At 35.6% G+C, this 24879-nt stretch overlaps 1 long non-coding RNA gene across 1 annotated transcript in view; it reads right to left on the reverse strand.

Annotated features, from left to right (window-relative positions):
* Positions 1–1339: 1339 nt before the first annotated feature.
* Positions 1340–24879, reverse strand: part of LOC140505801 (uncharacterized) — a 102762-nt gene continuing 79222 nt past the window's right edge. The window contains exons 3-5 of the long non-coding RNA XR_011967670.1: positions 14750–14889; positions 5896–6856; positions 1340–2293 (exon numbers count right to left, since the gene is read on the reverse strand). This is a non-coding gene — a long non-coding RNA (uncharacterized lncRNA). The remainder of the gene's footprint in view (positions 2294–5895; positions 6857–14749; positions 14890–24879) is intronic.

The raw sequence follows: 24879 nt of genomic DNA on the forward strand, positions 1-24879 counted from the left end.
AGGGCTCATTCATGAGATGGACGTTTTGATTCTTTGGATCAGATTCTGGGGAGCCATTTGTAAAAAGCCCCCTGACTACTCACACAGTCTGGTGGTCTATGTAAGTAGTTGTATTATTCTGTTTAGAACACTGGAGACCTTTCTGTTGGATTCTTTCTTGAACTGTTCATCTGTACTTATATGTCTGTTAATTAAAATAAGCTTGCTAACCCCTTTCAAGCGGTTTTTCTTTTGGAAAGACAAATCAAAAACCTCTGCTAACAGTTCACCTTGTGTGCTAATGTGGTTAGTATTTTTGTACCTCTTTTTCCATTATGCCAATTCTACTTTTTAAGGAGTTTTTCAAGCTATTGAGTCTTTTTTCATAAGTCTCTTGCATCACTCTTATTTCTTTTCCAAATTTTTCTTCTACTTTTCTTCTATGATTTTTAAGTTCTTTTTTGAGCTTTTCTATAAGCTCTTTTTGGGCTTGAGACTACTTCACATTTTTCTTCAGGGTTGTGCCCACAAGTGTTCTGATATTGTTGTTCCTTTTTGAGTTTATATGTTTGTCTTTCTTTTCTATAGTCATATTCTTTTTGTTGTTGATTTTTTGCTCATTTTTCCCCTCCCTTTTAAATTTGATCTCTGCTCCTAGAATAGAAGGGGCTCTGTATCAGGCTTCTATTGCCAGTGGCTGCAGTCTCTGGCTAGTTACCTGGTACTGTGTTGATGGGGTAGGGTAGGAGTGTGCCTGGCACTGCTGGAAGCCATACGAGTCTGATAGCTTACTTAGTGTTTAAGTGGGGCCCTAGTGGTGGTATCTGGCATGTGCTGAGGCCCAGTGGAGTTTTTCTGCATTTTCTCTGGGGTACACTCAAGCCCATGTATGTCTGTCTACTGGGGGTTACTTATTTGCCTTGGACTGTGTTGAAGCATGTGAAAGTGTGGCTTCTGGAGGATTCCCACCTGCCTGGGACAATACTGAAGCATCAGAAGCACCATTAATGGAATATGCTTGTTTTCTCATTGCTACATTGAAGTGTGTGGTAGTTCTTTGAGCTGGAGCTTCCTGGTTTTACGGGTCACACATGTGGCATGTGGGGGGTCCTGGTATTAGCATTTGTCTTCTCCACTACACTGGGGCCTAGGGTATCCTTCTGATTTGCTGAGGTATGGCATGCTATTGGCTTAAGGGGATGCTTCATGTCCTGGACTGTGCTCTCTTTTACTGAGTGAGATTTTTTATGAATTTATTTTTAATTTTCAACACTCACTTCCATAAGTTTTAAATTTTCTCCACCTCTTTCACCTCCACCCCTCCTCAAAATGGCTTTCAATCCAATATAGGTTCTACATATATATTCCCATTGAATTTATTTTCACATTAGTCATACTGTATAGAAGAACTAGAATTAATGGGAGGAAAAATAAGAGAAAAAAAGAGAGCAAATATTATGCTTGGATGTGCATTCAGACTCCATTTTTCATTCTCTGGATGTGGATAGCATTTTCCATCATGAGTCTTTTGAAGCTGTCTTAGAATTTGCATTGCTGAGAAAAGCTAAATCAAAGTCAGTCATCACACAATGTGACCGTTATTGTGGACAGTGCTGTCCTGGTTCTGCTCATTTCACTCAATATCAGTTCATATAAGTCTTTCCAGGTTTTTCTGATGCCCACTGGCTCATCATTTCTTATAGCACAATAGTTCTCCATTGCATTCATATACCACAACTTGTTCAGAGATTCCCCATTTGATGGTCATCCTCTCAATTTTCAATTCTTGGCCACCACAAAAAGGGCTGCTTTAAATATATTTTTGTACATGTCCCTTTGTTCCATTTTTATGATCTGTTTGGGATACAGTCCTAGAAGTGATATTGCTGGCATGCAATTTTTTCTAACCCTTTGGGCCTAGTCCCAAATCACTCTCCAGAATGACTGGATCAGTTCACACCTCTGTCAACAATGTTTCCTTCATATTCTCCAATATTTATTATTTTCCTATCTTGTTTTGTCATCTGATAGGTGAGATGTAGTACCTTAGAGGTGTTTTGATTTGCGTTTCTCTAACCCATAGTAATTTAGTGCATTTTTTTCATATGACTATAGATAGCTTCAATGTCTTCCTCTGAAAAGTGCCTATGTGTAGCCATTGACTCTTTATGGATTGGGGAATGACTTGTATTCTTATAAATTTCACTTAGTTCTCCATATAATTTATAATTGAGGCCTACATCAGAGACATTGGTTGTAAAAATTCTGTCCCAATTTTCTGCTTCCTTCGTAATCTTGGTTACATTGGCTTTGTCTGTGCAAAAAAAATTCAGTTTATTGTAATAAAAGCTTTTCATTTTGAATATCATAATATTTTCTGTCTCTTCCTTCAGCATATAATTCCACATTCTCTATAAATCTTACAAGTAAGCTATTCCTTGCTCTCCTAATTTACATACAGTATCAGCCTTTATATCTAACTCATGTACCCATTTGGAATTTATTTTGGTATACAGTGTAAGATGTTTGTCTTCCATTAATATTTTCTAGTGTCTTCCATGGTATTTTCCAATTTTCTCAGGGGTTTTTGTCAAATAGTGAGTTCTTATCCCAGAAAATCAGGTTTTTGAGTTTATGAAACAGTAGATTACTATAGGCATTACCTATTATGTCTTGTTCACCTAACCTATTCCACTGATTCACCACTCTCTTAACCAATACCAAATAGTTTCTTTTTATGGTTGCTACTTTATAATACAGTTTAAGATTTGGTATGAGTGGGCCACCTTCTTTAACATTTGTTTTTATTAATTCACTTGATATTCTGACCCTTTGTATTTCCAGATTATTTTTGCTATTACTTTTTTAGTTTTATAAAATAATTTTGGTAGTCTGATTGACATGGCATTAATTAAGTAAATTAAGGCAGGTAGAATCATCATTTTTATTATATTTTCTTAGCCTACGCATGAACAATGATTTTTTTTTCTAATTATTGAGATCTGACTTTATTTCTGTGAAAAATATTTTATACTTGTGTTCATATAGCTCCTAGGTTTCTTTTGGCATAGAGACTGCCAAATATTTGATAATGTCACTATAACTTTAAATGGAATTTCTCTTTCTATCTCTTGCTGTTGGGCTTTGCTAGTAATATACAGAAAGGCCAATGATTTATTAATTTACAATTCTTTTGTAACTTTACTAAAGTTATTTATAATTTCAAGTAGTATTTACTTGATTCTCTAGGATTCTCTCAGTATATCATATCACCTGTACAGTAACAGCTTAGATACTTCTTTGACTATTTTAATTTCTTCAGTTTTGTTTTCTTCTCTTATTGCTAAAGCTAATGTTTCTAGTATCATATTGAATAACAGTGGTCATAGTGGACATTCTTGTGTCACTCCTCATCTTATCGAAAACACTTCCAGCTTATCCCCATTACATAATGCTTGCTGATGATATTAGGTAGATGCCACATATAATTTTAAGAAAGGCTCAATTTATTCCTTTACTCTCCAGGATTATTATCAGGAATGAGTGTTATATTTTGTCAAAAGCTTTTTATGCATCTTTTAAGATACTTGTATGGTTTCAGTTAGTTTTGTTATTGATATGATCAATTATACTGACAGTTTTTCTAATATTAAAACAGTCCTGCTTTCTGGGTATAAATCCTGGTCATAGTGAATAATTCTTATGATAAGTAGTCGTAATATTTTTGTTAATGTCTTATTTACAATTTTGCATCTATTTTCATTAGGGAAATTATTCTATAATCTTCTTTCTCTGTTTTGACTCATCTCAGTTTAGGTGTCAGCACCATATTCGTATCAAAAAAAAAAAAAAAAAAGAATTTGGAAGGACTTCCTCTTTGTCTGTTTTCCCAAACTGTCTATGTAGTTTCGAACTGATTGTTCTCTAGATGTCTGATAGAATTCACTTGCAAATTCATCTGGCCCTGGTGATTTTTCCCTAGGGAGCTTAATGAAAGCTTGTTAATTTTTTCTCCTGAAATTCGGTTATTTAAGCATTTCCTCTTCTGTTACTCTGCTTAATTGATATTTTTGCAAAAATATATCCATTTTACCAAAATTGTCCAATTTGTGGTCATATAACTAGGAAAAAGAGTTTCTAATTGCTGTTTTAATTTCTTTTCTTTGGTGGTAAATTCACACTTTTTATTTTTGATACTTGTATTTTGGTTTTCTTTCTTTTTTAAAATCAAATTAAGCAAAATTTTATTTATTTTATTGTTTTTTTTTCCATAAAACCTACTAGTTCAATTTATTAGTTCAATAGTTTTCTTAATTTCACTTTTATTAATCTCTCCTTCGGTTTTCAGTTTTCTAATTTGGGATTTAATTGGGGATTTTTAATTTGTTCTTTTTCTAGCTTTTTAGGTGCATGCCCAATCCACTGATCTCTTTATTTTATTCATGTAAGCATTTAGAGATAGAAAACTTCCCATAAAAACACTTTCACTGCATCCCATAAGTTTTGAAATGTTGTCTCATTGCCATTCTCTTGGGTGAAGTTGGTGATTGTTTCTATGATTTGTTGTTTAACCTACTCATTCTTTAAGATTAGATTATTTGGTTCCAATAAATTTGTAATCTACCTTTACATGACCTTTTATTATATTTAATGTGTTTTTTTGCCTCATAATCTGAAAAGCATGCATTTAATATTTCTGCCTTTGTGCATGTGATTGGGAGGCTTTTATGCCCTAGTACCTGGTGAATTTTTGTATATGTGCAAGTGCAGCTGAGAAAAAATATATATTCCTTTCTATCGCCATTCAATTTTCTCCAGAGACGTAACACATCTAACTTTTTCTAAAATTCTACTCACCTCCTTTACTTCTTTCTTGTTTATTTTAAGGTTAGATTTATTTAATTCAGAGAGGGGGAGGTTGAGGCTCCCCACTAGTATAGTTTTACTGTCTACTTTTTCCTGTATCTCCCTTAACTTCTCCTCTAAGAATTTGGGTGCCATACCCCCTGGTGCATATATGTTTAGTAATGATATTATTTCATTTTCTATGGTGCCTTTTATCAGGATATAGTTTCCTTCTTTATTTATTTTGATTAGATCTACTTTTGCTTTATCTGAGATTAGGATTTCTACCCCTGTTTGTTTTTACTTCAGTTGAAATAAGATATATTCTGTTCCAGCCTTTTATCTTTACCCTGTATGCATCCCCCTGTTTCAAATATGTTTCTTGTAACCAACATATTGAAAGATTATGATTCTAAATCCATTCTTCTATTCATTCTGGTTTCTGGGATAGTTCATACCATTCACATTCACAGTTATGATTATTGTGTCTTTCTCTCCATCCTATCCCTCCCATTCATTCTTGTATTTCTCCCTTCTCCCTTTCCCTACTCTAAAAAGTATTGCTTTTGACCACAAACTCATTCAATATTCCTTCTACTCTTTCAGTTCTCTTCTTTTTCCTTTTCCCTTACTACTTCTTTCCTCCCTTCACTTTCCTTTCCACTTTTCTCTCCTGATGCCTATATGACAAGTTAGATTTTTGTACCTAACTAAATATGTTATTCCCTCCTTGTTCTAAATTCGATGACATTAAAGTTCAAACAATGACCATCTCCCTCTCTTCTTTTCCTCTTTTTAAAATGATTTTGTGCCTCTTCATGCAATTTAATTTACCTTTTGCCTCTTCTTTTCCTCTTCTCCCATTACAATCCCTTTTCACCCCTTAACTAGCTTTTTTATCATCACATAGGTTAATTTATATTCACACCGTTTTTCTATGTATATCCCTTTTTAAATTTTTTAATAAAGATACAATTCTCAAGATTTATAAGTGTCATCTACCCGTATAGGGATGTGAACAGTTTGTGGTCATTGAATAACATGATTTTTTTTCTTTCCTTTCCTATTTACCTTATTGCGCCTCCCTTGAATCTTGTACTTGAAGATCAAATTTTGTATTGAGCTCTGGTCTTTTCATTGGAAAGATCTTGAAGTCCCCTTTCATTGAATGCCTATCTCTTTGCCTTAAAGATTATGCTTAGTTTTGCTGGGGAGTTCATTCTTGGTTGTAATCCAAACTCCTTTGTCTTACAGAATATCATATTCCAAGTCCTTTGATCTTTTAATGTAGATGTTGCAAGATTCTGTGTGATCCTGAATGTAATTCTACATAATATGAAGTGTTTCTTTCTGACTGCTTCAAGTATTTTCTCCTTCACCTGATAATTCTGGAACTTAGCATATTCCTTGGCATTTTCAATTTGTTCAATCCCCAATGATATTTACTAACTTGAAATATCTAATTCTCTAAGGGCAAAATCTACTGGACCATTTGTAGTTCCCCTTGACCACTCTATGGTATTAAATACCATTGATAACCCTGTACTTCAGGAAACCTTTCTTTTATTCTTGTTCTGAAGTCTGGTCATTCTCCTCGTCTCTTAATTTTATTTATTTTCTCCTTTGCTGACTTCTCTTCTTCTGTCCTGTAATTATGGAGCATCATGAAGGTTTTGCCATTGATTCCCTCCATTATCTCCTATAATGTTATTTCAGTGCAATTTCAGTCCAATTCTTCATGATCCCATTTGAGGTTTTCTTAGTAAACATACTGGAGATGTTTGCCATTTCCTTCTCCAGTTGTGTTGGTAAAGTGGTGTGGTGGCTGGCAACTGGTGCGGCTGGAGGCCATGGAGGTCTGACAGCTTACTTGGTTGTGACCTGGAGTCCTAGTAGAGGTATCTGGAATGTGGTGATGCCCAGTTGGGTTATTCAGCATTTCTCTGGGGCTACACTAAAGCCCATTGAAGTCTGGCCCCTGCAGGGTACGTGTTTGCCCTGGGCTGTGCTGAAATATGTAGAAGTTTGGAACCTGAAGGGAGATAAGGAAACTGAAGTAAATATGGTAGAAGTCACTCTTGTTTAGTTTCACAATACCTATCATTCAAATTTTGTCTAGTTGCATGAGCATGGACAAGTCTCTTATATTTTCTGAATTTTGATATCATAACCTACAAAATGTATTAACTCTTATAAGGTATGATCAAAAACAGGTATGTAATCAATGGCAGCTACATGGTGTCATGGATAGTTAGTAAACTTGGATTTAAGAAGACCTGAGTTAAAATGCAGCCTCAGGTACTTACTAGCCGTCTGACTCTGAACAAGTTACTTAACCTTCATTTGCCTCAATTTCCTCCTCTGTAAAATTGACTGGAGAAGGAAATGACAAACCACTCCAGTATCTTTATGAAGAAAACATCAAATGAGATTATGAAGAGTCAGTCACCACTGAAATGACTGAAAAACAACAAATGATTAAGCATATGGAAGAGGATAAGAACAAATTATATATATATGTATATATATAATATATGTATGTATGTATGTATGTATGTATGTATGTATGTATGTATGTATGTGTGTGTGTGTGTGTGACTATAGGGCTGGAAGAACCCGTAAATGATATCTAAAATAGTTCTCTCATTTTATAAATGAAGAAATTGAGACTCAGAAAGAAGTGGCATGCCTATGATAATACAGGGATTAGGTATTAGGAAAGATTTCCTACTTTTTCTAACTAAATGAACTGTTATTTCCATCTAGACAATGCTGGAAATTGATAAACTTTCAGAATGGCTAGAGCATGGGATGAATCTAAAAGATAAATCTGGGCAGATAAGAGTCAGATAGAGAGGTGAATATCTGAAAGCCAGGAGATGTCTGCAAAACTATTATTTTAAACGAATGTAACGTTAAGGGACTGAACAATGGTGGTGGTAATGGGAATGAAAAGAAAAGACCATTAGCAAAATGACTTACATGATTAAGGAGAGACATGAAGAAATGAGAGTAGCAAGAGATGTCAAAGAAATTTTCATATGGGTAAAACCCTAAAAGTTCAGGAATGAAGCTGGGAAGATTATGTGGGAAAGTTTATTGGTTTACACATGCAGAATTTGAGAGACTGACAAGATAGAGAAATGAAAATGCATAGCAGCAATTCAGACTTTAGCTTGGGAAAGAAGTTGGGGCTGGAGACATTGACTTATGAATATGATAGTTCAAACTATTTTGTTTTAGATAAAGGACATTTGAAGCTAAACTTTTTGAATTTCAAAAAGTCAGGAGATTAAGTCATCATGAGGTTCAGGAGTGAATCTTTTTGTCCAGATTTGTTAACAGCTTGTTCAACGTTAAGAGCAACAGGTGATCTTAGGTGTCTAGCCCATTGTTACCTGAAACAAGATCTCATTCCATAGCAATGTTGCATTTGAACATGATCTTGGTGGAATCAATTCTATACAGAAACTTACATATTGGAACTCATTCTTTCTAGGAGCCAAGGGATAATATGTCCCAGAAGTGTTAGAGGAAAATGTTTGTTTTTCTCTTGCTGCTATATCTTAAAAGTAAATATACCTTTTGTAAAAGCTAATTGATGTCAATTGATTAAATGGACGTGGAATATTACTTAGTAGCTGTTAACAGTGTAAGTTACCTCACTAGAATGGGGGTTTGAGTTAATACCATTAGAGGGAAGACACCACTGCCTTACAGAGCTATGCCTGAAAGCCTGAAGTAGAGGTAAAGAGCACTCACTAAATGTAGATGGGAAAACTTAATGATTTCAAATTGCAGCAGAGTAAGTGACAATACTGGTATATGAATTCAGGTATTCTTGATTCTAAATCCTGTTCTTTTCCCATTTTATGAAAGACAAGGCACAGACTGGCTAATTTGTTGTTGTTAAGTGGCTCTAGTCATGCCCAACTCTGTGATGCTGTTTGGGATTTTTTGGCAAAGATAACAGAAATGATTTGTTTTTTCTTCCCCAAATCATTTAATAGATAAGGAAACTGAGGCAAAAGAAGGTTAAATAATTTGCCCAGGATCACTCAGTTAAAAAATGTCTGAAGCTGAATTTTAACTCAGATCTTCCTATCACCAAACCCGGCACTTTATTAATGTACCATCTCACTGCAGACTGACTACGAGTTCCTTGTATAACTAAAAGGTTCACTTTTATTTAACATCTTTTTTCTTATTGTTTCTTGAAACCTTTAGTTTCCAGACTTTTAGTCTTCTTCCCTGGATTTTGGATCACCAAATCTCAGAATATTTTTCTCACATTTGTCAGTAGTGCTTTGCAAAAATTTTGCCATGTGATGCCATAAAGGATGAATGAGAATTTATTTAGCACTTACTATGTGTTTCGGCTAGGCAGAGTGCTAAGGTGCCATGAGTAGAACCAAGAAAAATTTCAGGCACTTCTATTTAAGTTACTTTTTAGTAGAATACATTTATTTCCTTTCTTTCAGCAACAAGTTTATGAATAGAACTTTTCTGCTTTCTGCATTTTCCCTCCTCCATAGTGCTAATCACTTAATAAGCTTCTTCCAAATAGGATATCAGGGTTAAAATTCTGATAGGGAGGTTGAATTTGGAGTTGGAAAACTAGGTCTGAGTCCTCGCTCCACAACTTAATTGTTATGAGACTTTGAGCAAACTTATATTAATTTACTAATCTCTAAAATGGGATTGATAGTATTTTTATCATATTGTCTAGCAAATCAATGTGGGGAAAGTATTTTCAAACTGAAAGTGCTATAAATATATTAGTCAATATTATAAAAGTTTCATGAACGGCCAAGATGGCAGAGTAGAAAGACGCACATACACATAGCTCCAAACCCCCAACCCATAGAACATCTGTAAAAAAGAACCCCCGGCGAATTCTGGAACAGCAGAAGCCACAGAACGGTGGAGCGGAGGAGATTTCTGTTCCAGAGAGCCCTGCAAACCTCTCACAAAAGGTCCATCATGCTGCGGATGTGGAGTTGAGCCCAGCCTTGCCGTGGCAGCGTGGCACCGAGAGGAGGGGATCCCAGCGGGCTTCAGGGACAGAATCTCCAGTGGCCACGCAGGTCCCTCCATCCACAGGTGACAAGGGTCGGTGAGAGCGTCTCTTTGGCTGGTCGAGAAGGGAGTGGGATGCCTTCATAACTCAGGCCCCCTCGGGAGGCAACAGTGGAGGCAGGAGCAGACCTGGGCTCCCCAAGCAGGCAGGAGCCTGAATCAATTGTTGAAGGTCTCTGCATAAACTCCCCGAGGGAACTGAGCCTGTGTGAGGTGGCCCTGCCCCCACCTGATTACCTGAACTTAATCTCACACGGAATAGCAGCCCTGCCCCCGCCAAAAGACCTGAGGCTGGGAAGCAGCATTTGAATCTCAGACCCCAACTGCTGGCTGGGAGGATCTGAAGGCAAAGTAGGTGTGAAGAGAATATTCAGAAGGCAAGTCACTGGCTGGGAAAATGCCCAGAAAAGGGAAAAAAATAAGAGTATAGAAGGTTACTTTCTTGGTGAACAGGCATTTCCTCCCTTCCTTTCTGATGAGGAAGAACAATGCATACCATCAGGGAAAGACACAGCCCACTCAGTGGGCTCAGGCCATGGAAGAGCTCAAAAAGGATTTTGAAAATCAAGTTAGAGAGGTGGAGGAAAAGCTGGGAAGAGCAATGAGAGACATGCAAGCGAACCATGAACAGCAGATCAGCTCCCTGCTAAAGAAGACCCAAAAAAATGCTGAAGAAAATAACACCTTGAAAAATAGGCTAACTCAACTGGCAAAAGAGGTTCAAAAAGCCAATGAGGAGAAGAATGCTTTTAAAAGCAGAATTAGCCAAATGGAAAAGGAGATTGAAAAGCTCACTGAAGAAAATAGTTCTTTCCAAATTAGAATGGAACAGATGGAGGCTAATGACTTTATGAGAAACCAAGAAATCACAAAACAAAACCAAAAGAATGAAAAAATGGAAGATAATGTGAAATATCTCATTGGAAAAACAACTGACCTGGAAAATAGATCCAGGAGAGACAATTTAAAAATTATGGGCCTACCTGAAAGCCACGATCAAAAAAAGAGCCTAGACATCATCTTCCATGAAATTATCAAGGAAAACTGCCCTGAGATTCTAGAACCAGAGGGCAAAATAAATATTCAGGGAATCCACAGAACACCACCTGAAAGAGACCCAAAAAGAAAAATTCCTAGGAACATTGTGGCCAAATTCCAGAGTTCCCAGGTAAAGGAGAAAATATATCAAGCAGCTAGAAAGAAACAATTCAAGTATTGTGCAAATATAATCAGGATAACACAAGATCTAGCAGCTTCTACATTAAGGGATCGAAGGGCATGGAATAGGATATTCCAGAAGTCAAAGGAACTAGGACTAAAAACAAGGATCACCTACCCAGCAAAACTGAGTATAATATTTCAGAGGAAAAAATGGTCTTTCAATGAAATAGAGGACTTTCAAGCATTCTTGATGAAAAGACCAGAGCTGAAAAGAAAATTTGACTTTCAAACACAAGAATGAGAAGCATGAAAAGGTGAACAGCAAAGAGAAGTCATAAGGGACTTGCTAAAGTTGAAATGTTTACATTCCTACATGGAAAGAGAATATTTGTAACTCTTGAAACTTTTCAGTATCTGGATACTGGGTGGGATTACACACACACACATGCACATGCACACACACGTAGAGACAGAGTGCACAGAATGATTTGAAGAGGATGGGATCATATCTTTAAAAAAATGAAATCAAGCAGTGAGAGAGAAATATATTGGGAGGAGAAAGGGAGAAATGGAATGGGGCAAATTATCTCTCATAAAAGAGGCAAGCAAAAGACTTATTAGTGGATGGATAAAGAGGGGAGGTGAGAGAAAAACATGAAGCTCACTGTCATCACATTCAACTAAAGGAAGGAATAAAATGCACACTCATTTTGGTATGAAAACCTATCTTACAATACAGGAAAGTGGGGGATAAGGGGATAAGTAGGGTGTGGGGGATGATGGATGGGAGGGCATGGGGAGGACGGAGCAATTTTGAGGTCGACACTCATGGGGAGGAACAGGATCAAAGAGAGAATAGAAGTAATGGGGGACAGGATAGGATGGAGGGAAATATAGTTAGTGTTATACAACATGACTTTTATGGAAGTCATTTGCAAAACTACACAGATTTGGCCTATATCGAATTGCTTGCCTTCCAAAGGGAAGGGGGGTGGGGAGGGAGGGAGGTAAAGAAGTTGGAACTCAAAGTTGTAGAAACAACTGTCGAGTACCGTTATTGCCACTAGGAAATAAGAAATATAGTAAAGGGGTATAGAAAGTTATCTGGCCCTACAGGACAAAAGAGAAGATGGAGACAAGAGCAGAGAAGGATGATAGAAGAGAGAGCAGATTGGTGATAGGGGCAATTACAATGCTTGGTGTTTTGGGATGGGGGGAGGGGACAAAAGGGGAGAAAATTTGCAACCCAAAATTTTGTTAAAATGAATGTTAAAAGTTAAATAAAAAAAAGGAGCCATGAACAAGCAAAAAAAAATATTATAGAAGTTCCTTATCCTCTTATTATTGACTGTCCTGTCTCATTTAACCTCATATTCAAACAGTACATACTTAGAGGAGTTAATCCACAAGTGTTAGGAATTAAAATACTGGATGTTCATATTGACATGAATTTTTGTTTTGTTTTTTAGAAATAGAGAGAGAAATCACTAGTACATGGAACCATCATTTCCAGTGGTTTGTTTTATTTTATTCCTGAAACAATTCTACTTTTCATCAATTATGAAGGAAGATTGCAGTCAATTTGGGGTGCATTCAGTGTTGAGGAAAGTGCAGAATACGTATTGTCACATCTGTGTACATCTGTGCCTGACTGTTCGCTCAATAAGAAGCAAGGTAAAGAAGTGGAGGGGGGGCAGGGGGCGGAATTAACCTGAAGACTTTTCAGCCTGGCAGAGAATGAGCAGCACTATTACTCAAGCTCACAGCTGTAGCCTTGGGGAGCTGAACTGGAACAAGGAACAGTTGCCACCTGCTTGGCTGAAGAAAGCCTAATGGCAAGCCTTTAACATCAGACCAGTGATTTCTTGGCAACAGAAAAGGATGCATCCTCCATAAGGCAAGCTGTTTGCCTGATTCTTGTGACTCTGATTCTACTGAAGATTGTTGTTTTATAATGGAGTAAAGCCCTCACTGGCAGCATTGTCTGTATCCTGATCCTCTATAAAAGAAGATAACAGATGCTGCTGCATAGTACCTCCTGTGACAGAACATTCATTGTGGGATACATTTGCACATCATTCTACCCACATGAAACTCTTAGTAATACAGCTCTTGGTAACAACAAACATTGCCTGCCAAGATATCAGCAGAACAAATAAGCCATTTAGCCCAAGGGCTTTTTCATAGAGTCAAATTTAACCAGAGATTAACTAGGTCAAAGGATGAGGGACAAACTCAGGGAGAGTAAACTATATTATCTTCCTTTGGGCCTTCAACCCAACAAATACCTCAGAAAAATAAGAGATGGGTCAGACCTTATAAATCCTTGGATGTCTAACAGTTTCTTATAGTTTTTATGTTCTGTTTGCTTATATATACTACCTGTTTTCTCTTATCTCTGGAAATCTTTAATTTGTAGACTTTCGTTCTCCTTTCCTGGATTCTGGATCATGATATCTTTTCCCCCCCTTTATTAGTGATACTTACTTGAGAGGTTGCTATGTGCTTCCATAACGAATGAAAGGAGCAACAATGGATACCTATCAGCCTCCCTGAACTAACCAAGAATGTCTCTCTCTCCCTTCCTAAGTGGGACAAACAGTTCTCAGCTTCATTGTTTTTCAACCAGAGAAACCAAAGTGAAAATCTTCATTGGATGAGAGACAGAATTGAAGGTTTGTTGATATACATGGTCCTACATATCTTTCAGCATCAATTAATGCAGCATGAATTTCTTGTCTGAGACATCTAGCTACTTAGTAAGGGTCTGGAAGGAAAATGCCACTACTAAGACTGGGTCTGTGGGAAGTTGTTAGATTTGTTTTTCTCTCTGTGTGTGCACACACATGTATGTGTGTGTTTACTCCTGAAACAAAAATTATGAGAAACACATATAAGACACATGCCTTCTCTGTCTCAGTCTTTTTTGATACCTAAAAATCTGCCGATATTTTAGTTATTTTTATGGCACAAAATACTAAAACCTTTTAGCCACCTACAATTGACACAGGATATTTATAATAGTGGATTTTAACATAATCAGAAGTAAAGGGAACATGAATGAAAACACGGTTATTAATAAGTATAAATTAATATTATATAACATCCTTTTCGAAACATGCCAAACACTTACAAAATTTACCAGTGGCTAAAAGTTTTGCCTTTATTTCTCACTAAATTGATTCATTTTACCCATCGCTTTGGCTTTCAAACCACATACAACAATGTAACACATTAGTGCAGATTTACATGTGATTATTAATAGCTATTGAAATGCCATTATGTTTGTCATCCTCCTCATCTTTTCATGGAGTTTCATAAATGGTAATAAAAAAAACACTTATGACAGAGACTTTCTCTGTCAAGTAGGATGCAGCACTTGTATTCTCTTCATGTCAGTTGCCTTAGTGATTGAAGTAATACTGACAATGATGAATTCATTTGAAGAAATCATGTCTGATGTGAAGATACCTGAACTTATCTGTTCATCCATATGATAATAATAATAACAATAATAAAGATGATGATGATGATGATGGTGGTAACTATTATTATTATTTGAATGACAATAATATCATGTCCAGTTTACCTGGTCCTAGTCAAGAAGTGCTTAGTACAATGTCTGTCAAGTAATATGCACCATATAAATGTTAGTTATTTTTGTAGTAGTAGTTGTAGTACTCACTGTAGTCATTATCGTAGTAGTAGTAGTAGTAATAGTAGTAGTAGTAGTAGTAGTAGTAGTAGTAGTAGTAGTAGTAGTAGTAGTAGCAGCAGCAGCAGCAGCAGCAGCAACAGCAGCAACAGCAGCAGCAGCATTCCTTCCTGTTGTGTAAAGCATTTTCTTTACAAATATCTTGTGGTAATAAAGGCAAGTGAGGTAAGTAGTACAATATAGTAATCCTAATTCGCATATAAGGAAGAAACTGAGTATAATTCACATTTCTTATATGAGTCCATATGAGGTTTATAGAAATAGCCAAGTGAGTAGAGTGCAAGATTTGGAGACTGGAAGACATAAATTTATACCTTATCTCAGACATTTACTAGCAATGACAACCTGGACAAATCACTTGACTTTCATGCACCTCAGTTTCCTTAACTATATAATGGGAATGATGATAGCAACCTTTTCCCAGGATTGTTGTGACAATCATATGAGGTACAGCACTTAGAATGTTGTCTGACACATAGTAGTTACTAAATAAATGCTTTGTTCCCTATCTCCCCCCTCGTATTCCAAAGAACTTAACTCAAAACATACACTTTTCAGGAAATCTTTTTTTTTTTAATTATTTAAAGATCATCTCACACCTTTAATATCATTGATTAGTAATTTTACTTAGACATGTATGCACTCATCCTGTATGAATTCATGAATTTTTATTTGTCACTTCACTTCTCCCATCTTCAGTTCTTCAAGTCTTCTTCCTGGCCCTTATTCTTTTGATTGTTCTATATAACTAAACTATTGGATAAACCACAGTGCTACACTCTAGCTTTCTTCATGTTATACTATCTTCTACCATCTCCACTCTGTGTATGCTAAGGCTTTGGTTATAGTAACTAAGTCAACACTCACATTCCTAAAAATGATATGCCAAACAATTGCACTATGCAATCATTTGCCATGAATGTAGCATCTCAGTGCAGAACATCCTTTACTGGCTACCACTTCCATGTTTATATTGTCTTCCCCTTTTATAATGTAAGCCCTCCTTAAAATAATGTGCCTACAAAATCCAAATTTGCTTCATTCATTCAACATCTATTTAACATCCTAGACATTTGAGGGTATTATAGGGAAGTAGAAGGTCTACTAAGTTGATAACTTGCAACATACATGATAGACATAAAATTAAAAAGAATCTGTAATTGTGTAGATTAGTACACTAAACTGCTTGTAAGTTGACTTGCAAATTTGGCATGAAATTATGTATAACTATAACATCAGAAATTCTTCCACAAATTTAACTTAGTGAGCCATGTCACTATTATGGATTTTATAGCACATAGATACAGCTGTTGTTTCAGATGCAATACTTATGATAAATAATTAACCTCTTATTTACTCAGACAAAATCATCTGAAAATACCTTCTGCCCTTATTTGTGATTGTTCAGCAAATCTGATAATGTATTAAAAGAATATAATATTATTATTGTTATTGCAAGGCAGAATGCGTTGGCTGTAATAGAGTCAAGATCTGGCTTCATGTCTTGTCTCTAAACCATATTATTTGATTATGAGCACATAACTTCTCAGTGGCCCCAGGCAACTTTATGAATATAAGCTATAGATAAACTGAAAATCCTGATCAATAGAGGGTAATTTTTTTCACTAAAGATTTTCAAGCTAATGAAGTCATACTCCACCATGATCCTTAACATCATTTCTTTATACATAAAATAACAATAATGGTATCCAAGGTTGATTTCAAAGGATTTTGAACCAAGAGGTGAATTTCTTATAATTGCCCTGGTCTCTTTTAGCCAGACACATTGAGTATGAATGGGGTGGAGCCAAGATGATGGAGTAGACAGATGGACCTGTAGAAGCTCTCCCCATAACCCATAAAATACCTGTAAAAAATGAATCTAAATAAATTCTAGAGCAGCAGAAGCCCCAAACAACAGAGTTAAGGAGATTTCCAGCCCAAGACAGCCTGGGAGGCTAACAGGAAAGGTCTATTGCACTGGGCATGGAACAGAGCACAGCCCAGGACACAGCAGGGATAGCACATGGAACAGGCTTCAGGGTGCCATAGGCAGCAGCAGTTCCAAGACTGCTCAACCCACAAATATCAAAGACAGTTTCAAAGGTCAGTGAAAAAGCTCTTTCACCTGGAAGAGAAAGGAACACGATCTGGACCCACCAGCTGCAGCCACTGCAGCTGCAGTGTCCATTTTTGGAGCTCTCTGTTTAACGACCCTGGGGGAATTGAGCAGCTGACCTGGGTCTCAGTCCTAGGTGGCTCTCCTAGATTAAAGATAGAGCTGGTGGAGGCTCTGGAGAGGGAACCTTACTGGTAGATCCTGGGCAGAACAGAGTGCTTGCAGTTGTTACCAAACCAGAGCACAGGCCAGGAGAGGAGAAAACTCCTCTCCCTTGATTATGCCACCTTGGAGGAACTGAGAACTTACAGATCCCCAGAATATACCCTCTTCTTGACAAAAGACTCAAAAGTCAAGCAACTGGCTGGACAAATGTCCAAAAAGGGGAGAAAAAAATAAGACTATAGAAGGCTAATTTCTTAGTGAACAGGTATTTTCTTCTATCCTTTCAGATGCATACCATCAGAGGAAGACCTAAAAGTCAAGGCTTGTGTATCTAAAACCTCCAAAATAAATATGCAATGATCTCAAGTCATGAAAGAGCTCAAAAAGGACTCTGAAAATCAAGTAAGAGAAGTGGAGGAAAAATTGGGAAGAGAAATGAGAGCCATGCAAGAAAATCATAAACAATGAGTCAATAGCTTGATTAAGGAGATGCAAAACATGCTGAAGGAAATAACACCTTTAAAAATAGGTTAGCTCAAATGATAAAAGAAGTCCAAAAAGATAATGAGGAAAAGAATGTTTTAAAAAGTAGAATTAGACTCCAGGTATGGATAGCAAGAAAGTCAGTCTGAGCCTCCAATCCATGATGCCAGTAAGCCTGTGAGATGCTGGTATGAAATGCAAAAGATGATCTTATGGGAAGGGTGGGAGAGTGATTGTTCAGTCTGAGCTGAGGTAGGATTATCCTGACCCAGTTTCCCCACTGACACAGCACAGACTTTAAGCTTGACCGAATGCAAGTTGACAATCTACTCCTGCCTGGAACTGACATGAAGTTGGGGAGATAGTGGTTCCCTGCAATGTCCCTACTCTTAGTGGTAATTTCCTATAGTCAAAAGGTTTGTAAGCTTAATACCAGTCCCAATAAATTATAGATTGTTGGTAGGGGAACATCCGAGGTTAAGTCTAAAATTAAAATATTAAGCTTAGGACTTTAGACCAGCAACAATAAGTTAGGGTCCTTTAATTCTTAGCAATAGCATGGAGACAATAAGATTAAGGGCCCATGAAGTTAGCATACATAATTATTCTTTGTGTCTCAGTTGGTTAATGTTAAAAAAAAATCGTTTGTGGTCCATATTGTAAATACTTTAAGAGAAATATCACTTGACCAAAAATTGGAATTGTTTTATGTGATATAAAATGTGTTAAAAATGAAAAGTAAAAAAAAAAAAGCAGAATGGGGAAGATGGAAGCTAATGACTTTATGAGAAATAAAAAAAATATAAAACAAATGAAAAAAGAGCAGATAACATGAAATATCTCATTGGAAAAACAACCAACCTGGAAAATAGATCCAGGAAAGACAATTTAAAAATTATGGGACTACGTGAAAGCCATTGTCAATAAAAAAGAGCCTATGCATCATCTTTCATGAACTTATCAAGGAAAACTGCTCTGATATTCTAGAAGCAAAGGGCAAAATAAAAATCAAAAGAATTCACTGATCACCTTCTGAAAGAGATCCTTAAAGAGAAACTCCTAGGAACATTGTGGCCAAATTCCAGAGTTCTCAGGTCAAGGAGAAAATATTGCAAACAGCTAGAAAGAAACAATTCAAGTATTATGAAAATGAAATCAGAATAACACAAAATGTAGCTTCGACATTAAGGGATAGAAGGGCTTGGAATCTGATATTCTGGAAGTCAAAGGAAATGGAATCAAAACCAAGAATCACCTAGCCACATTGAGTATGAATCTGTAAAGAGGGGGGACACTTGTGACTGAATGTATTTAGTTTTACAAATGTCAAAATCAGACATTGCTCAAGCATTTTATGTTTGATTTTACTCTATAAGTGATTATATTTTATAATCATGTTCTAGGTAACAAACTTAATCGCTTCCCTGTCTTTAATGAAGAAACTCATGAGTTCAAGGATTCCATCTTCCTCTCTCTGAAGTTAGAAGTCAAAGGCTCCAGATTTTCTAAATTACAGTTAGTTAAAGAAAAGCCCTGTTCTCAATATTGTCATTAAATGTTATCTCGGAATTTCCTTCAAGATTTGTCTCTTATCCTTGAGAAGCTGGAATAATTGACCTCATTCCATCTTCAGCAACTAAAATCTTATCTATTCCAGAGGTGCCAGTGTATTGATATACCTGGGTCTATGTCAGTGACTTCTGAATGCATCTGGGACTCAAAGATTCACAAAAGCACGAGAGAGAGAGAGAGAGAGAGAGAGAGAGAGAGAGAGAGAGAGAGAGAGAGAGAGAGAGAGAGAGAGAGAGAGAGAGAGACAGAGAGAGACAGAGAGAGACAGAGAGAGACAGACAGACAGAGAGAGACAGACAGACAGAGAGAGACAGAGACAGACAGACAGACAGAGAGAGACAGAGACAGAGATAGAGACAGAGAGACAGAGAGAGAGATAGACAGACAGAGAGACAGAAGGAGGTATTTCTAATGCATGTTTTCAGATTAAAATGGTTTTTGATAAGATATTTTTCAAATCTGTTATACTACATTTTATATTTTCAAAATTGTGCAGTTAGTCTGGTATTATATAGTTGATATAATATTTGTAAATCACTTGGCACAGTGCCTGGCACATAGTAGGCATTCAATAAATGCTTATTCCATTAGCCCTTTAATTGCTTAAAATTTGTCATTCTCATTGACCTTTTAGGATACCAATGTCACATGAAAGAATTTAAAACTTTGAATTGAGGCAGTTCTCAGTGCCAGAAAACACTTTACTAATAGGGCATGAAATCTATTAATACAGGATTAGTTAATGGCATGGTCTCTGTCAAAAGACGGAAAGTTGTAGTTGCAACTCATTTGTATAAGCATAGAACAAAAAAGAGAAAGAATCCACTGATTACTTCCTGACAGAGATCTGAAAATGAAAACTCTTAAGAATATTGTAGTCAAATTCCAGAGTTCTCAAGTGAAGGAGAAAATACTACAAGCAGCCAGAAAGAAACAAATAAAATATTGTGGAAATAATATCAGGATAAAACAAGATTTAGCAGTTTTTATACTAAAGGATTGGAGGGCATGAAATGTGATACTCCAGAGGTCAAAGGAACTAAGATTGAAACCAAGAATCATTTGCCCTGCAAAAGTGAATATAATACTTCAGGGGGAAAATGGATTTTCAATGAAATAGAGGACTTCCAGTCATTCTTCTTGAAAAGACAGGAGCTGAATGGAAATTTTGACTTTTAAATAATATATTATTAAAAATAAAGTAATATTACTACAAATATTGACAGAAAGGAAAATAAAAACAAATCTAAAAGTATTTTTATTCAGTTCACACACTGAAATAGTAGAGGTACACATTAAAATATAAATTTAATCTTATAACAAAACTGATATTGCAAGAGGTGATTTTTTTAAATTAAATTATTTTATTTGCTTTCAGTGTTCGAAATCACTTCCATATAACTTAAATTCTTTCCTCTTTCTCCCTCTCATTCACTGTTCTCTTCCCACTCACTTCCTGAGACAGCATACACTCTCTATGAAGACAATTAAAAAATAATTTTCACACAAATAAAGTCAGATTTAAGTAAGTAGAAAAACACCAGTTGTTCGTGGATAGGCCCAAACCAGTATAATAATAATTACAATTCTACCTAAATTAATTTACTTATTCAGTGCCATACCAATCAAACTATTAGATAATTATTTTCCAGAACTAGAAAAATAATGTCAAAACTCATCTAGAAGAGCAAAAGTTCCAGAGTATCAAGGGAACCAATGAAAAGAAATCCTAGGGAATGTGGTCTAGCTCTGCCAAATCTTAAATTGTGTTATAAAGCAGCAATTATCACAACCACTTGATACTGATTAAGAAACAGACAGTTGGACCAGTGGAATAGGTTACATACTCAAGACACAGTAGTCAATGAATAGCAATCTACTGTTTGATAAACCCAAGGACCTCAGCTTCTGGGATAGGAACTCACTGTTTGACAAAAATTACTCGGAAAACTGGGTAACAGTGTGTCAGAAATTAGGCCAATGCCTGACACCATACACAAGAATAAAGTCCAAATGGGTACATGATCTAGGTATAAAGACTGATACTATAAACAAATTAGTGGAGCAAGGAATAGTGTATTTATCAGATTTATGGAGAAGGGAAGAATTTTTGACTAAACAAGTGATAGAAAACATTATAAAGTGCAAAATGGATAATTTTCATTACATTGAATTGAAAGGGTTTTGCACAACCAAACCCAATGCAAACAAAATTAGGAGAGGAAGCAGAAAACTGGGAAAGAATTTTTGCATCTAGTGCCTGTGATAATGGCCTCATTTCAAAAATATTTAGAGAACTGAGTCAAATGTACAAGAATACAAGTCATTCCCCAATTGATAAATGCTCAAAGGATATGAACAGGCAGTTTTCAGAGGAAAAAATTAAAGCTATCTATAGTCATATAAAAAGATGTTCTAAATCACTATTGATTGGTGAGATGCAAATCAAAAGAACTCTGAGATACCACATTATACCCATCAGATTGGCTAACATGACAAAACAGGAAGATGATACATGTTGAAGAAGATGTGGGAGAGTTGGAGCATTAATTCATTGTTGGTGGAACTGTGACGTGATTCTGGAGAGAAATTTGGAACTCTGCCCAAAGGGTTACAAAAATGTGCATACCCTTTGCCAAGCAATACAGCTTCCAGGACTGTAGCCCCAAGAGATCATAAAAATGGGAAAAGGCTCCATATGTATAAATGTATTTATAGCAGTTCTCTTCGTGGTGGTAAAAACTGGAAATCAAAGGGATGCCCATCAATTGGGGAATGACTGAATAAATTGTGCTATATGAATGTAATGGAATACTATTGTGCAATAAGAAATGATGAACAGTAAGACTTCAGAGAGGCCTGGAAAGACTTATATGAACTGATGCTGTGTGAAAGGAGCAGAACCAGGAGAACTATGTACACTCAACAATGACAGTGTGCAAGGAATTTTTCTGGTAGACTTAGTACTTCATTGCAATGCAAGGACTTACATAATTCCCAATGATCTTTTAAGACAAAATGCCTTCCACATCCAGAGAAAGAACTGTGGAATTCGATTGCAGAATGAAATAGATCATTTTCTTTTGTATTATGCTTTGGTTTATTTTATGATTTCTCCCATTCATTTTAACACTTCTATGCAACATGACTAAGGTGAAAATGTATTTAATAAGAATGTATGTGTAGAACTTATATAAAATTACATGCCATCTCTGTGAGGGAGTGGGGAAGTAGAAGTGAAGGAGGAGGAAGGAAGGGAAAAATCTAAGATATATGGAAGTGATTGTAGAGCACTGAAAGCAAATAAAATAAAATAAAATAAAAAAGATAAACGACTAGAGCAGAACATATTATGCCTCAGCTGAAGAAATAAAAGCAGGAGTAGCAATCTTCATCTTAGACAAAGCAAAAGCAAAAATAGATCTAATTAAGAGAGATAAGGAAGGAAGTTACTTCCTGCTAAAAGGTACCATAGACAATGAAATAGTATCATTATTAAAGATATATGTACCAAATGATATAGAATGGAATTTCTTCCTGGAGAAGTTCACAGAGTTCCTGGAAGAAATAGACAACAACAACAGCAACAAAAATGATTGGGGCTAGAAAGGAATATATCTTTTCCTCACAGGTATATGATACCTACATAAAAAGTGACCATGTATTGGGGCATTAAAAACCTCATAATCCAATGCAGAAATGGTGATGTATTAAATACATCCTTTTTAGACAATCATGGGAAAAAATATATGTAATCAAGGGACATGGAAGATATACTAACAATTAATTGGAAACTAAATAATTTAATTGTAAATAATGAGTAGGTCAAACAACAAATCATAGAACCAATCAATAACTTCGTTCAAGAGAATGACAATAAAGAGACAACATACCAAGCTTATAGGATGCAGTGACAGTGGTTCTTAGGAGAAGTTAGAGAGCATGAAAGGCTTACATGAATAATATAGAGAAATAAGAAGTCACAATGAATGAAACATGCAACTAAAACACCTAGAAAAAGAAGAAATGAAAAATTCCCATTTAAATAACAAATCAGAAATCTTAAAAATCCAGGCACAGATCAATAAAACTGAAATTAAGAAAACTATCTAATAAATAAAATAAGAACTGATTTTGTGGAAAAAAAGAGAATAGATTAAATCTTTTTAATTTGATTTTTAAAAAAGAAAGAAAACCAAATTACCATCAAAAAAGAAAAGGGTGAATTCACCACCAATGAGGAGAAAATTGAAATAGTAATGAGCTATTTTGCCCAACTGCAAGACCATAAATTTTACAGTAAGTGAAAAGGATATTTACAAAAAAAAAATGACCCGATTAGCAGAAGAGACAAAATACTTGAAGAACCCTATTTCAGAAAAGAGAAATTGAACAAGCTATCAATGATCTCTCTAGTAAAAAAATGTACAGGGTCAGACGAATTTATAAGTGAATTCTATCAAACTGTGAATACAGGTGAAGAAGGAGTCATTCCAAATTCTTTTCATGTTACAGAGAGAATACTGATATCTACACTGGGAAGAGGCAAAACAGAGAAAGAAAATTTTAAACCAATTACACCAATGAATATAGATGCAAAAATAATTAAATATTGGCAAGGAATTACAGTAATTTTTCTTGAGGAAAACACACTATGACCAGATAAGAATTATACGAGGAATGCAGGACTGGTTCAATATTTGGAAAACTATCAACACAATTGACCATATCAACAACAAAACTAAAAGAAATCACATGATTATCTCAATATATGCAGAAAAAGCTTTTGACAGAAAAAAAAGAAAAAAACACCCATTCATATTAACACTAGAGGGCATTGAAATAAGTGGAGTTTACATTAGAATGATAGGAAACATCTATCTAAAAGCACCAGCAAGCATTACATGTAATCAGGATATGCTAGAAACATATCCAATAAGACAAGGTTGAAACAAGGATGTCCATTATCAACATTGTTATTCAATATTGGACTAGAAATGCTAGCTTTAACAATAAGAGGAGAAAAATACATTGAAGGTAATAGAATTGGCAATGAAGAAATAAAGCTATCAACAAAGGAAATGGTATGATCAAAGTCTTAGAAAATTTGATAAAATGAAGTAGAAAAATGACTTGAAATATTAAACACACTTAACAAAGTTGTAGGATATAAAATAAGCCCACATAAATTATCAGCATTTCTATATATTGCTAACAAAGTTCAGTAGCATGAAATAGAGAAATTCCTTTTAAAGTTACTGTAGAGATAACAAAATATTTGGGAGTGTACCTGCCAAAACAGACCCAGGACTATATGAACAGCATTACAAAACACTTTTCACACAAATAAAGTCAAAACTAAATAATTGGAAAATGTCAGTTGCACATGGGTAGGCTGAGCTAATATAGTGCAAATGACAATTCTACCTAAATTAATTTACTTATTTAGTGCCACACCAATCAAATTATCAAAACAATATTTTATAGAATTAGAAAAAAATAGTAGTATAAGTCATCTTGAACAACTCAGCAAATAGTGGGAATTAATGAAAAAAATTGCAAGGTAAAGTGGCCTAACTGTACCAGATCTTCAATTATATTATAAAGCTGTAATCATTAAAACAATTTAGTACTGTCTAAGAAATAGAGTGGTGGATAAGTGGAATATGTTAGGTACACAAGATACAATAGTCAAAGACTTTAGTAATCTACTGTTTGACAAATCCAAAGACAAACTTCTGGGATAAAAACTCACTATTTG

Source organism: Notamacropus eugenii, chromosome 1 (assembly GCF_028372415.1).
Source record: "Notamacropus eugenii isolate mMacEug1 chromosome 1, mMacEug1.pri_v2, whole genome shotgun sequence".
In the NCBI taxonomy this organism is placed as follows: Eukaryota; Metazoa; Chordata; class Mammalia; order Diprotodontia; family Macropodidae; genus Notamacropus; species Notamacropus eugenii.